Genomic DNA, 14314 nt, shown 5'->3' with positions numbered 1-14314 from the left:
ACGTGTTAAAGATTATAGTAGGTGCTTGAGGTCGAAGCGGAGATCGTATCTTGTAGTTCACTACGCGCTAAATTAACACCAAATGGAAGTGGATGAAATTACTCTTTCTCTTAACGCTTTGTACGGGTAAAGGACATGCACAGAGTGCTACAGAACACAACTATTGCAATGGTTGATAGTTACGTGCTATACCAAGATTAAGGAATGTGAAGTGCAGATCAGATTTCTAATAGTTTGTATTATCAGATTTTTTAAAATTTTTTATTATTATTATTATTATTTTTTTTTAATCGCATCACTTCAATTTCTGGACGGCCATTGTTCTTATTTCTTTAAAGCAGCGTGTGTGTCTACAACGCTGCTGTAACAATGTTTAACATCGGAGAAAGACCTTCTACTTACAGGGTGACAACTGTTGAACTCTATGAAATACAATAGCCATAACTTCTGAACGGTTTGCGTTAGGACATTCAAACTGCACCGAGGGAGGGCATGATTGGAATTAATATGCATGCATGGTCTGGTTTATCGAACAAGCCCACTTTCATTTACATGCGTTCATCAATAAGCAAAAGTGGCCCATTTTGGGGCTGAGAATCCGGATTTCGTGATCGAGAAGTCTCTTCACCATCAACTGGTGACTGTGTGGTGAGTAATGTCCAGTCACGGAATAATCAGTGCGATATTCCTTGATGGCACCGTGACTACCGAACGGTACGTGAAGGTTTTGGAAGACGTTTTCATACCCCTTATCCAAAGTGACACTGTCGCAAGATGTGGTTCGTGCAAGATGGAGCTAGACCCCATCGATGCATGAGAGTGTTTGAAGTCCTGATATAGCACTTTGGGGACCGCATTCTGGCTCTGGAGTAACCAGAGACATTGGCCTCTATTGGCCACCATATTCTTCAGATCTCCAAAAATGCGACTCCTTTTAGTGAGTCTATGTCAAAACCGAGGTGTACAGCAATAACCCCAATATCATCTCTGAGCTGAAACCAGCATTTCAGGAGGTCATCGACACCATCGATATTCTGACGCTTTAGCGGGTCATGCAGAATTTCGCTATTCGTGTGCACCACATCATCGCCAATGACGGCAGGCATATTGAACATTTCGTAACTTAAATCCGAATACCTGTAGTGACGTTTACACGTTGAATAAAGTATGTCTACGCCGTAGTTTCTAAATAATTTACGTTATTTTACATGTAGTTCAATAATTGTTACCGTGTGGATGTAAAGCATTGTTTGTTGAGTTTTTTATGTTCTTAATGATGAAAGGTGGAAAGTTGTTGTGTTGATTTGGGCGAATAGATGTGCAGGGCAACCGACTCCAAAGCAATCTTAGTCAAGATTTTGAGAAATCTTCTCTATGTAATTTGCTTGTTTGTCACGATAATATAAAATCTGTTCGTTTCCAACTGTTACCACTTCTGCAAACATGCACTTTTTAAATTGTTTCTTTGTGAACATTTGTTGAATTTTTCCTTGACAACTGGTGGTCAGAGAAAATACAAGGCAACGTCATTGTCGCCACCCACACTCTCATGTAACTGACACATGACGTACCGAAACTTACCGTCCTCTCAAAACAGTTTTTTATTCCTGCCTTCACAGAGGTGTGATAATGTCTTGTAGTAATAGTAGTTTTATTGATCCATAGATCTCGTTTTCTAGCATATTGTAAATGTCTTGTTACTGCAATTTAAGAACAACAAAAAATAACGTTATGCATACTTACAGACTGGTGTGACAAGGTAGTCGATCGTTCCCTTATAGGAGATGCCGCCCTGGCATTTGTCTGAAGTAATTTTGGCAAATCACAGAAAACCTGAACCAGAATGGCCGGATGCATGTCGGAGCCTCCAACCTCCCGAATACAAGCACAGTCTGTTTACAACACCGCTACCTCAGTCTGTGTATCCCTTGTGTACAATGCTGTTTTACAATGGAGTTATGTAATAATGTAAAATGCTTGTACTACACTATTCATTCATTTTTCATTCCCACCCACTCCTCTCACACATGGCTTTATAATGTAGAACTACACACACTACCAACTGATGTCATTACCATAGCATCGATATTTTGTTACATATTTTCCACACAACAACTTCCCATTTCCTAGCGTCCAAAATTGAGTCAGCATCCCTCTATAACAAGTGAGATGTTGAGCACAGAAATAAAAGAAGGTGTTAGCATTTTACATTGCATAGCTTTTGGAGTAACTTTCTTCTCAGAAAAAAATACATTGAGGATGGAGGAATTCAAGTAACTGTAGACTTCCTTTTTAGGCTGTGTGGTTGTTTTTCTACCTTTCGTTTCTTTTCCGTTTAGGGTTACTTAGCGCATGCGGTGGTAGTAGTAAGAAAAATGTCTGTCGATCCAAGAGTGACAACGCAAGAGACGATTCAGCGTATTCCGGGTGAGGTAGCGAAAGCTCAATCTTGTTATGTATCATTGCGTTGGGAAATACATGGTTTAAAGGGTGAAAGAGAATAAGGGTCTACTTCTACCGCGTCTGCTCCCGTCTTGAGGATAGTACGACTAATTTGTTGCCCCATTTACTTTTAAACCAGGGAAATACGTCTTAGTCTTCTCTGATGTTTTGCATACAGCCGCAAGCTTAGAGAACTGGAGTAGCAAACAGTTGTTAAAAGTGTAGCTCGCTTGAATTCCGCAGAAGGTACTTGATCATATGTAATGTGCAATGATAATTTGCGGGATGATCATTCCTTCATCGACATTCAGAAAGGCTTAGTTCATCGTTAAAGAAAAGTGGATCCCCCTAGATATTACGGTGAACAACTTAGTGGTATATTTCAGAAGCACTCTGAAGTAAGTAAGGCCGAACTCTTCAAAAAGATAGCAGCACACTTCCTGTTGTCAGCACCAAAACCTGTTGTTATTTGCACCAGCTGCAAGAAAAGTTGTTTATACGGCATATAGCGAACAGAGCTGCAGGGAAAATGGCTGCTGACAAACTGGTACATGTGACACTTCAGGATCTTCTTTCCGGTTAGCTGTCACTGTCACTGGAACCACACCCCTAAACATCAACTACTCTTTATCTACCTGCCAGATCCACCCTTCGAGATCATAACGAAACAAAAACTAACTTCCACCCTCTACTCCACATTTCTTGCTTCACTGGATCAGATGATAGCTGTATTAAATGGTCATGTGACGCCGCAACACCTGCTCGACCATGTTAAAAAATATTGAACTAGAGATCGCCACCATAGGAACATCCACGTCTGCTGCCTGTGTCATATTGAAGTAATGATGCGCTACCACCTCAAACGAAGAGTTGCCCGTATCCCACATTTACGTTCCTTCAACCAACAAGTCCGCAGTACTTGTGTCGGCAACAACGAAGAAGTCATTCAGTCTCAGTCAGTGACGTAGAGTTGTGCGAAAAGGAAGGTACTCCGTGCTTGAGCATTGTAAGAGTGAAACAGTGTCCATAATATAGTATAAGAATGGTAGGAAGACATGAAGAGGAAATGTTAGACAAGAACTGTTTACAGGGAATTTATGCAGGTGAATGTAAAAATGTTGTAACAGTGATTGATACACCAGTGCCTCTGTTGTAGCTAGATGCTTACAGTACAGTACAACGGGCAGGAAATATAACGATATGTTACTCCGTCACATTCAAAAGGCATAACCAGCAGCAGCAACCGGACTCATGCCGAAACAACAACCCTTCACTGTTGGCTCAGTGTCAATTCGACCTCTTTCTAAATGACGACACATGAGTGGCCTGTCGATGATGACGATGGCAATGAAAAATTCTTGTGGGCACACGACAGCATGGTCTTAAGCGCGAGGGCTTTTGAAACGACGCAGAGGTATTGAAATCCCCCAGGAAAGCACATCGAAGAGTTATATAGTAATATGACGTCGTGTGTGTGCCAGCCAGCGTTGTACCAATGACGCAGACACCACGGCTGTTTCCAGAACGTGAACTTCGTGACTGCCTGGAATCCCGGCAGCAAGCCGCTTTGCCACGGCCAAGTGGCTTGAGACGATCAGTGAGGTCCAGCCAATTTGGCAGAGCCGCTTCCCGAAGTGTGAGACCTATGTTCAACACCCGGAGCAGTCCTGCTTGTCCAAGCCTTCCTATCTTTCAGTACCCGTCGCTGGTCTGCCGTCCCGATGTAGCCAGCATCGACAGCCACAGAGCAGTGGGAACATAAAGCCGTTCGCTTCCCGCATCGAAAAACGCCTGTGTCTGCGCGTCCGCGGACCGCGCCTGGGTCCGAGGGTCACTGTCCACGACCTGCTGTCTGCCTGTTGCGAACACACTGCTCTAAATTTGTTTACAATTGTTGATAAAAGGTTTCAACATGAAGTTGCCTGTCTACATCGTTTACATATCCACCCACCTCCGGCACGGATCCACATACCCACACCATCCTACCAACGCCCCTTAATTCCTTCTAACTTCTATAGTAGAATCATATGGTCAACAGCATCAAATGCCTTTGAAACATCTAAAACTGTGCTGCGACCAACTCATCTTTGTCAGGAGGATGAAATACCACACTAGTTGAGACGAAGTTGGTGAGTTCTCATGTGTGTTTTCAATCATGGAAACTTACACTGTGAAAAAACTTCATCTTCAAGTGCACGTACCTCCATTCGAATGCACTCGCGGCCATACATTCATGTGATCTATTATACTTCTTATCGTTTATGGACTGTTCCCAACAGCTTATACCTATTTAGCAAAATTGTCCTGTATACAAAATTTTCGTCTCTGTATGTTAGTCAAATAATGGCAGAGCGTCACCAATTGCCTCTTATTTCTAAACTATTTGATTTTCAATCCTAATAATCGAAAAATTCATCTATGATCAGTTCCTCCGTTAAATTTTCTTCATAGAACCTATCCTTATACTGACATACATTCCCCGTCTCGGGGCGACATATTTTATGACGTACCGGCGGTCTTGAAAATCCAGATCCTGTAGAAACTCACCCTCCGTACATAAGCATATTACACATCCAGAATTGCTGGTTATCGTCAGGAGCGCCCCACGGAACTCTGATAGAATCTCTATTATTTTCTACGTCCGCCCCCGGTTGAAGAGTGGTCAGCGCGACGGCATATCGTACCAGCGGGCCCGGGTTCGATTCCCGGCTGGGTCGGAGATTTTCTCTGCTCAGGGAGTGGGTGTTGTGTTGTCATCATCATCATCATCATCATCTCATCCACTTCGACACATAAGTCGCCGAAGTGGCGTCAACTCGAAAGACTTGCACCAGGCGATCCGTGTACCCGACGGGAGGCCCTAGGCACACGGCATTTCCATATTATTTTCTATATACGTAAAAGTTCTGGCGGACACGGTGGGCAACAATCTTCGGTTATCTGCTGATGATTCTGTGATGTTCGGGAAGGATTGCAAGTTCAGTGACTGTAGGATTGTGTAAAACGGCTTAGACAAAATTTGCAGTTCGTGTGATGAATGGCAGCTAGCTCTAAAATGTGGAAAATCAGAGGTGATGAGGATGAGTAGGAAAAATTAAATCGTATTTTTCGGACACAAGTCATTTCGTTAAATTATCTGGGCGTATCGCTGCAAAGCGATATGGAATGGAACACAAATGCGAATGGTCGGGTTTGGTTTATTGGAATACTTTTGGGAAACTGTGGTTCATTATAAAGGAGACCGCATACAGGACGCTAGTCCGATCTATTCTTGAGTATTGTTCGAATGTTTTGGACCGGTACCTGGTCGGACTAACCAAAGACATCGAAGCAGCTCGGGGGTGGGCTGCTAGATTTCTTACTGGTAGGTTCGAACAACACATGGAAATCTCTGGAGGGACGACGAGTTCTTTTCGAGGAGACGTGTTGAAAAAATTTAGACAACCGGCGTTCCAAGCTGGCTACAGAACTATTCAAGCTAAATATATTTCGCGTAAGGACCCCGAAGATAAGCTACCAGAAATTAGGGCTCATACAGAGGCACACAGAGAGTCGTTTTTCCTTCCTTCTATTTGCGAGTGGCACAGGAAAGGAAATAATTAGCAGTGGAACAGGGTACCCACCGCCACGCAACGTACGGTAGCTTGCGGCGTGTGTACGTAAATGTAGGTGTAGAGTTTACCTTCCTCAATGAGGCTAACTGCTACTAAAGTTATTTTGCACAATGACTGAAATTAGAAAAAAATATGTATGGGATACATACCTAACATCCCAAGAAGAACGATAATGTTGGAAATGTGAGGCCATTATTACCATTATGGTGACAGACTCCAAAAAATTTTATATCATCCTGGAAGTTGATAGACTGCAAGAACATAATGCTCCAATTTTTTTAAGTGGAAGTTGAATTTCTTCCCTGTCATTTTCAAGGCACAGATGGAACAAGAGAGAGTTGGAAAAGGAATTTTGAAACCTCGGTAAGGGGGGGGGGGGCACTAACGCCACCACACAACTGAAGATGACACACGTCGGATGTTATCAACAGTCACCCCAACGGGTGAGCAAGTAGCATTCATATCTGTCCCTCTGTTGCTTCTGCAACAGAAGACGTAATCGAGTATTATAAGTGTGTGTGGCGCTTATGTTCAATTCACTATTCTTACATTGTCCTGAAGGTCTGACCAGTGTACGACATAAACTGCAACGGATGTGGTAGATGCCCGCCCTATGAAAAGTAAGATCACGAGATCATAAAAGGTCCCTAAACTTAGATGGTGGTCAAAGCACAATTAACATCATGTGCCAGCAGAATATGGCCAGTCCTGTAGGAAAGTCTGTGCGTGAAGCAAAAATGGTTCAAAAATGGCTCTGAGCACTATGGGACTTAACATCTATGGTAATCAGTCCCCTAGAACTTAGAACTACTTAAACCTAACTAACCTAAGGACAGCACACAACAGAACCAAAAATGCCTCCGATCTGTTGTCTCCTCGTTATTGTTTTCGTTCTGCCAATTCACGATTGGCCGATAGTACAAAGTGCTCCTGATCTGTCACTATAACCATTATGGTGAAAGGTGACTTAGAGATAGTATATCTCATATGGCTTTTAGAAACTGAGATGAAGAGGGCCGTGTGGATCAAGGTACCAAGTACCCTCTTACGCTGAAGCAGCTGGTGACAACAGCCAGCCAGAAGATAAAAAAGTGTGAGTTGGCTTCCTGTGTACAGCACGACCCAAGATAACGTCAGCATTTCTCATTACCAAGACATCCATCTCCATAGCGAAGTGAATTTCGTGTGGATTGAATTCAGATGCTCCCAAAGGTAGTGTAAAATCGCGGTTCCATGATACCAAACAACGAAAATATTGCCCACGTATTTTAGAAAACACACATGTGTTAGTGCTGCCGGCTTAAGAGCACGTTCCTCGATTTTCTAAGATTGGCAATAATAGGAGACAAAGTGCTCCCCATTGCATCTCTAATTGTCTGTTCATAGCATTGGTCAATGAACAAAAATTGGGCAAGTGCACTGAGAGTTCCGTACAAACTTAATTATTTGTAGAGGCAGTTTATCCATTCAGAGAATTCAGAATATTCATGATATGATCCTGGCAAGATAGCGGTCCCACGGATACATAGACTTCTGAGAATATTGCAATTTCCGGTCTGAAGTTGAATAACAAATGACAACAAAAATGTTTTTTTTTCGTGTGATATAATTAAAAATTAACAATTTTGGAGCTTTTCTTGACTTGTACTGTGAAATCTTGCTTCTTGCCAAATTTCTTAATTCTAGATCAACGGAAAGTACCATACGGGCTTTGATGAATGAGTTTTCGACTATCAAAATACATTGCATAAAGGGCTGTATCATTTGACTGAACTGATTTAGAAGTTTACATTTATCACAGCGCGAAGAGGCCAAGACCTTAACATGAGACATAAATATGAACTTGATACGCCAATCTGTTCCAGAGTAAAATGGTCTTAACTGGCGAAAAAACAAACAGACATAAACCATGACAAATTTTTTTTTTCGTGTTATGTGATTAGAAATTAACAATTTCGGATTTTTTCCTATACTTGTAATGTGGACCCAGCTTCATGTGTAATTTTATGATTCTAGGTCAACGAGAAATACGCAATAGATTTTGATGAGTAAGTTTTCGAGTATTAAAAAAATTATTTTGATTGCACTGACTTAGAAGCATACAATTTTTAAATCGCCAAGGGACCATTAACCTTAGTAACTGACGTAAACCTGAGCTTGACACACAAAATTGTTCCAGATAAAGAAGGGTCCCAACAGACGGACAAACAAACACAGACGGATTAAAAAACAAACAAAAATATTTTTTCTGTTATATATTTATAAATTAACAATTATGTGATTTTTCATTTTTTGTACTGTGGAGCATTGTTTCTCGCAAAATTTCATAATTATAGGTCAACGGGAAGTACCCTATAGAGTTTGATGGGTGAGTTATCGAGTATCAAATTTTGTGACATAAATGGCTGTATGTTTTGATTGACTTAAATGCTTAAATTTTTTCCTCCACCGAGGGGCCATCGATCTCAATGTGGGACATAAATGTGAACTTGATGCGGCTGCTCGTTCCTGAGAAAAAAGGGTTTTTAAGAGTCGGACAGACAAGACGACAGACAGACTCACAACAAAGCGATGCTGTAAGGGTTGCGTTTTTGTAGACTGAGGCACCAAACCCCTAAAGGTAAGTGGAAGCCAACACGTGTCGATGTAGGATAGTTAATTCAACACTAAAGGTAACCTCAGTTAGCTGTCAGACCCTGGCAGCTGAGTGGCCAGTGTGACGGAATGTCATACCTAACGGCCCGGCCTCGATTCCCGGCTGGGTCGGAGATTTCCTCCGCTCAGGGACTGGGTGTTGTGTTGTCCTTATCATCATCATTTCATCCCCATCGACACGCAAGTCGGTGAAGTGGTGTCAACTCGAAAGACTTGCACCAGGCGAACTGTGTACCCAACGGGAGGCCCTAGCCACACAGCATTTTACCTCAGTTAGCTGTAACGAATCAAACAGAGGAACCGGAGTGAAAAGAGATCCACATCGAAACATATGAAAATATCAGCTTCATTCATAAGCAATTAGTCCAATCGACCAAAGAAATCCGCCGAGTTCTTGATATGATGCACTACTAAGAGAACTCAACAGATTAACAAGGTGTTTTGCAACACGGTATATTGCAGTACCAGTGTAACTGAGAATAGAGCTGAAAATAACCAGTTGCTCCTTGATCTTCACGCGGGTGCATGGTCTGGCGGGGAAAAGCACAATAACAGTGAAGACTTCGGATAGTGTCTCGCGACAAGGATCTTTTCTTCAGGAGGCTGTTAGTCTTCCTCCTTTTTTGTTGGGTCTGCACAAGCCGGCGATTCACTGGATTAGAGAGTAAAGACTGCGTCACCTGACCGTAACCCTTCTTGTTCAGTGCCACTGTAGAATAGCTCTCGTTCGAGGGCAAGATAATATCAGGACCACCGTCAGTGAACAAAAGGAAGCCCTCTCAGGTGTTGCTATAATACTCATGGACGAACGTGCTCTTATCAACAAATGACATTGGAGCCTGAGGAGATTGTTTAATAAGCGTCTGGTAAACGATTAGCTACCGTTGCAAATTTTTACACCCCTGGTACGGATAAAGATGACTCGTCCAAAGCGTTCTCTGTGAGGCTGATTACAGTACGTCAAGATGTATTAAATTCCGAGACATGGAAACGTTCAAACATAGACCAATGCCAGGCACTTACAGAACGGAATTCCCAGTCACACTAGGACCAAGAAACAAAGGCCAGATAATCCATGGAAAATGCCGCAGTTTTCTCATCGAAGTAGTTCCTTTTTTTTAAAGCAACTACTTCGGTGAGAAAGAGAGAGACAGACTCTCGGCCAGCATAATGGATCGTGTTACGAACAAGATCTGACCGAACACGTTGCTTGATGCTATTAGCGCCGGGATATTAGTGTTATGCACAACTTTGGATCAACATTGAGGTCGCGATAAGGTAACATAACTGAAGAACACCTTGCAATATCAGTCTAGTACAGCCAATCCTTCCTCAAGCGACAATACATTTCCTCCTTGTAGAGGATTCTTCCGGCGTGAGAAATATTCGGACAACTTACTGGAACGCTCACCGGCGTCATAATCGAAAAACGCCGACATTTCGTCTGATGCACACACTCTCCTTTTCAAGGCACAGATGCAATAAGAGAGTGTGGAAATTTTGAACTTCAGCATCGTATTTGTCACCACCCTGATCATCGTGATGTGAAACTTTGTCTCTTGGGTCATAAGGCCGACATTCTGAAGAAGAGAAATTTGTTAACATCGAGTATAGATTTAAGTGTCAGGAAGTCTTTTCTTAAAGTATTTGTATGGAGTGCAGCCATGTGTGGATGTGAAAAATGGCCGATAAATAGTTTAGGCAAGAAGAGAATGGAAGCATTAGAAATGTGGTGCTACAGAAGAATGCTGAATATTAGATGGGTAGATCACATAAGTAATGAGGAGGTACTGAATAGAAATGGGGAGATGAGGAATTTGTGGCACAACTTGACTAGAAGAAGGGATTGGTTGTTAGGACATGTTCTGAGGCATCAAGTGATCACCAAGTTAGTATTGCAGGGCAGCGTGGAGGGTAAAAATCGTACAGGGAGACCAAGAGATGAATACACTGAGCAGTACTTACTTGGAGATGAAGAAACATTCCCGGGATAGATTAGCTTGGAGAGCTGCATCAAACCAGTCTCTAGACCGAAGACCACAAAAGCAACAAGACCGACTTTGTCTCAGACGCTGAAAGTTTGTCTGTTGAATTATCTCATCTAGAAGTCACCTTACGCCAGAACGGTCGTAGACTGCTCTCACAGCCGACAGTCAGTAGAATGGGTGACGAAATGAACGAGGTGGCAGCAAAACCTATGGCAATTTTGTCTTACGTAGCTACTATTCCCAACAGGATTGGTCATATTCTGCAGAAACATAGTGTGGATTGTGTTTTTCGACCACCACCCATCATTAGGGCCCATTTTAAAATCTCTAAGCGACGATCTTGGTTTGCGTAATGCGGGTGTCTACAGTACCCCTTGCAGTTGTGGTACGTCATATATTGGTCGGACCATCAGGATAGCGGAGGACTGGGGTGCTTAGCATGTGTGTCACATGCGCTAACAACAACCGAAAAATATGTCCTGTTGATGAATATTTCCTTGACACTGGCATTCCTATGGAACACAACAGTACAGAGATTGTAAAATGCAGTTCCAGCTACTGGCATAGAATTATTAATGAAACCGTTGAGACTGAATTATCAAGATCCTTTTTTTTGTGTCATTGGTCTTCTGGCTGGTTTGATGCCACCCGCCAAGATTCCTCTTCTGTGCCAACTTCTTTACTTCTTCATTTCAGGGTAGCACTTGCAATCTACGCCTTTACTGTTTATATTCTAATCTCTGTCTTCCTTTACGCCTTTTACCCTCTACATCACCCACCAGTACCACGACAGTTTACCCTGATGTCTGAACAGGTAATCTGTCATCCCGCCCCTTGTTTCTGTAAGTGTTTTCCATAATTTCCTTTCCTCGCCGACTCTGCGAAGAACGTCCTCAAGCCTTACCTTATCAGTTACCGAATTTTCAACATTCATTTACAACAGCGCATCTTAGATACTTCGACTCTCTCCTGCTCCGGTTTTCCTGCAATCCATGTGTAACTACCATAAAATGCTGTACTCGAAACGTACATTCTCAGAAACCCTCAAATTAAGGCCTATGTGTGGTACTAATAGAATTCTCATCACCAGGAATACCTTTTTTTCCAGAGCTAGTCAACGTTTTATGTCCTCCTTGCTCCGTCCATCATGGGTTATTTTGCTGCCTATCACAAGAGCTCCTTTACCCAACTCTAATCTTACGTTTCTCACTGTTCTCATTTCTGCTTCCTCTCATTATCTTCGCCTTTCTTCGATTTACTCTCAGTACTCTGTACTTATTAGACGGTTCGTCCCATTGAATAGATCATGGCATTTTTTTCACTTTCACTCATGATTCATCAGCGAATCGTATTACTGAAATCCTTTAAATTTTAATACACTCTTGAAAATTAAGACAACATCCCTGCCTTGCGCCGTTTTTAATCCGAGCACTTCGTTGTTGGTTTTTCAGTGTTATTGCTCCTTCTTGGTTCTTGTACGTATTTTACATTATTTGGTTTCCCTATAGCTTATCTGCATTTTTTCCAGAATTTCGAACATCTTGAAGCATTTTACACTGTAGAACGATTTTCCTAGAAGGACAAATCGTATGAAAGGTCTTGATTTTCCTTCAGTCTGTCTTCCATTACAGCTGCAACGTCAGAACTGCCTTTGAGGTGCTTTTTCCTTTCTTAGAGTCAAACCGATCATCATCTAAAACATCTTCAACTGCAGATTTTGCTGTATATTATTCACGCCAGTAAATTAAATACATGAGCTGTTAAGCTGACTGTGCCATAATTCTCGCATTTGTCGGTTCTTGCTGTCTACGGAATTGTGTGGATGATGCTTTTCCGAAGGTCTTGTGGTATATCACCAGTCTCGTACAGTCTACACGTCAACGTGAATAGTCGTTTTGTTGCCACTTGCCCAAATGATTTTAGAAATTGAGATGGACTGTTATGTATCCCGTTTTCCTTATTTAATCTTAAGTCGTCCAAAGTTCTTTTAAACTCTCATTATAGTACTGGATCTTCGATCTCATCCCTACCGACTACTGCTTCTTCGTCTATTACCATATAAGATAAGTCCTACCCCTCATAGAGGGCTTCAATCTAGTCCTTCCAACTATCCGTTTCCTCCCCCCCCCCCCCTCCCCCTCCATTTTGCATTTAAGCGGAATTCCCTTGGCGCTCTTAATGTTGCCATCTTTGCTTTTAATTTCAGCAAATGTTGTTCTGACTTTTCTATATGCCAGTCAGTCTTTCCGACCATCACTTCTTTCTCTTCACATTTTTCAGGCAGCCATTCCACCTTAACGCCTCTGCACTTCCTAATTACTTCGTTAATAAGTGACTTACATTTCCTTATTCCTGGATTTCCCTATAGATTTCCGTACTTCTTTCTTTCGTCGATCAGCTGAAGTATTTCTTTTGGTTTACATGCTTCTTCGCTGTTGCCTTCCTTATACCTGTGTTCTTCCTTCCAACTCTTATGATTGCCTTTTTCAGGGATATCCATTCCTCTTTAACTGAACTGCCTACTGTGCTTTTCCTTATCCCAGTATCTAGAAACTCAAGCGTATATCTCCGTTCCTTACTACTTCTTTATCTCTGTTGTTTACAGGTAAATTCTTCCTGACTAATCTCTTAAACTTCAGTCTACCCATCATCATTACTAAATTGAGATCTGAGTCATTATCTGCTCTGTGACATCTTACTGTCCAGTATCTGTTTCAATAATCACTGTCTGACTACGACGTAATCTAATTTAAATATTGCCATAACTACCGGCCTTTTCCAAGTCTACCTCCTCCACTTGTGATTCTTGAACAGTGTGCGCTATTACTCACTGATATTTATTGAAGAAGTCAGTCTTTTATACTATTAGAAACCAAGATCGCTTGATCTCAAAAGTTTATTTCATGACTAGTTTTGATAGTAACTAGCTGCCGTCATCAGATCTATATTGTAATGATAGAATATCGTTCATATAGTAATCTGCGTGATCGTACAACAATTATATACAAGAAGCAGTATTATCTGAATAATAAAAATTACACACTTCCCAAAAATATAATAACACACCAGTTTCATCGACATATTGTTAACTTGTTCCAATCATAATAATGCCTCTCCACACTGTGAAGCGATAGTGTGAGTACTCTTCATGAATAACACAGCTAAAGGACATTTAGGACGTAACTAAATATTTTTATTTCAAGTGCGTTTCAATGTGTCACATTTCCTCGTCTTCCTGTATCTTTCCAGTACGTATGAGGGCATGCTGTGTGAATGTGTTGGGCTTAGAAAGGTGAAGGGATGTTTAAAAGGATTGTCAGCAGATGCAGAACGCTTCTCAAAAGAGAAACTAAGGATGTTAAACACAGGGATTGCTTGAGGCACTTCGGAAAGATCGATTCTGAGGATTGCAGAGGGCGGAGGCTGGCGTTCACCCAATAGGAACGTGGCAGTTCGAACAACGATCAGTATGGTCGGCCGGTAGCGTGTCGGGTAGTAAGTAGCTGGGACGTGCTGAGGACAGGACGCAGTGCGTAGACGCTCCGTCTGGAAGGTGGTAACATGTGAAATGCTGTATATCGTACTAGATACAGTTCGCGAACCAAACTTCACCTC

General features: G+C 42.0%; 1 protein-coding gene across 1 annotated transcript in view; it reads right to left on the bottom strand.

The window, feature by feature from the left end:
• The window catches only part of LOC124805579 (myrosinase 1-like), a 72834-nt gene that overhangs the window by 35698 nt on the left and 22822 nt on the right, over positions 1 to 14314 (bottom strand). The gene's annotated exons all lie outside the window — the stretch shown is intronic.

Source organism: Schistocerca piceifrons, chromosome 7 (genome assembly GCF_021461385.2).
Source record: "Schistocerca piceifrons isolate TAMUIC-IGC-003096 chromosome 7, iqSchPice1.1, whole genome shotgun sequence".
In the NCBI taxonomy this organism is placed as follows: Eukaryota; Metazoa; Arthropoda; class Insecta; order Orthoptera; family Acrididae; genus Schistocerca; species Schistocerca piceifrons.
Note: the sequence above shows the minus strand (reverse complement) of the source record. Positions and strands in the feature narration are given on the sequence as shown.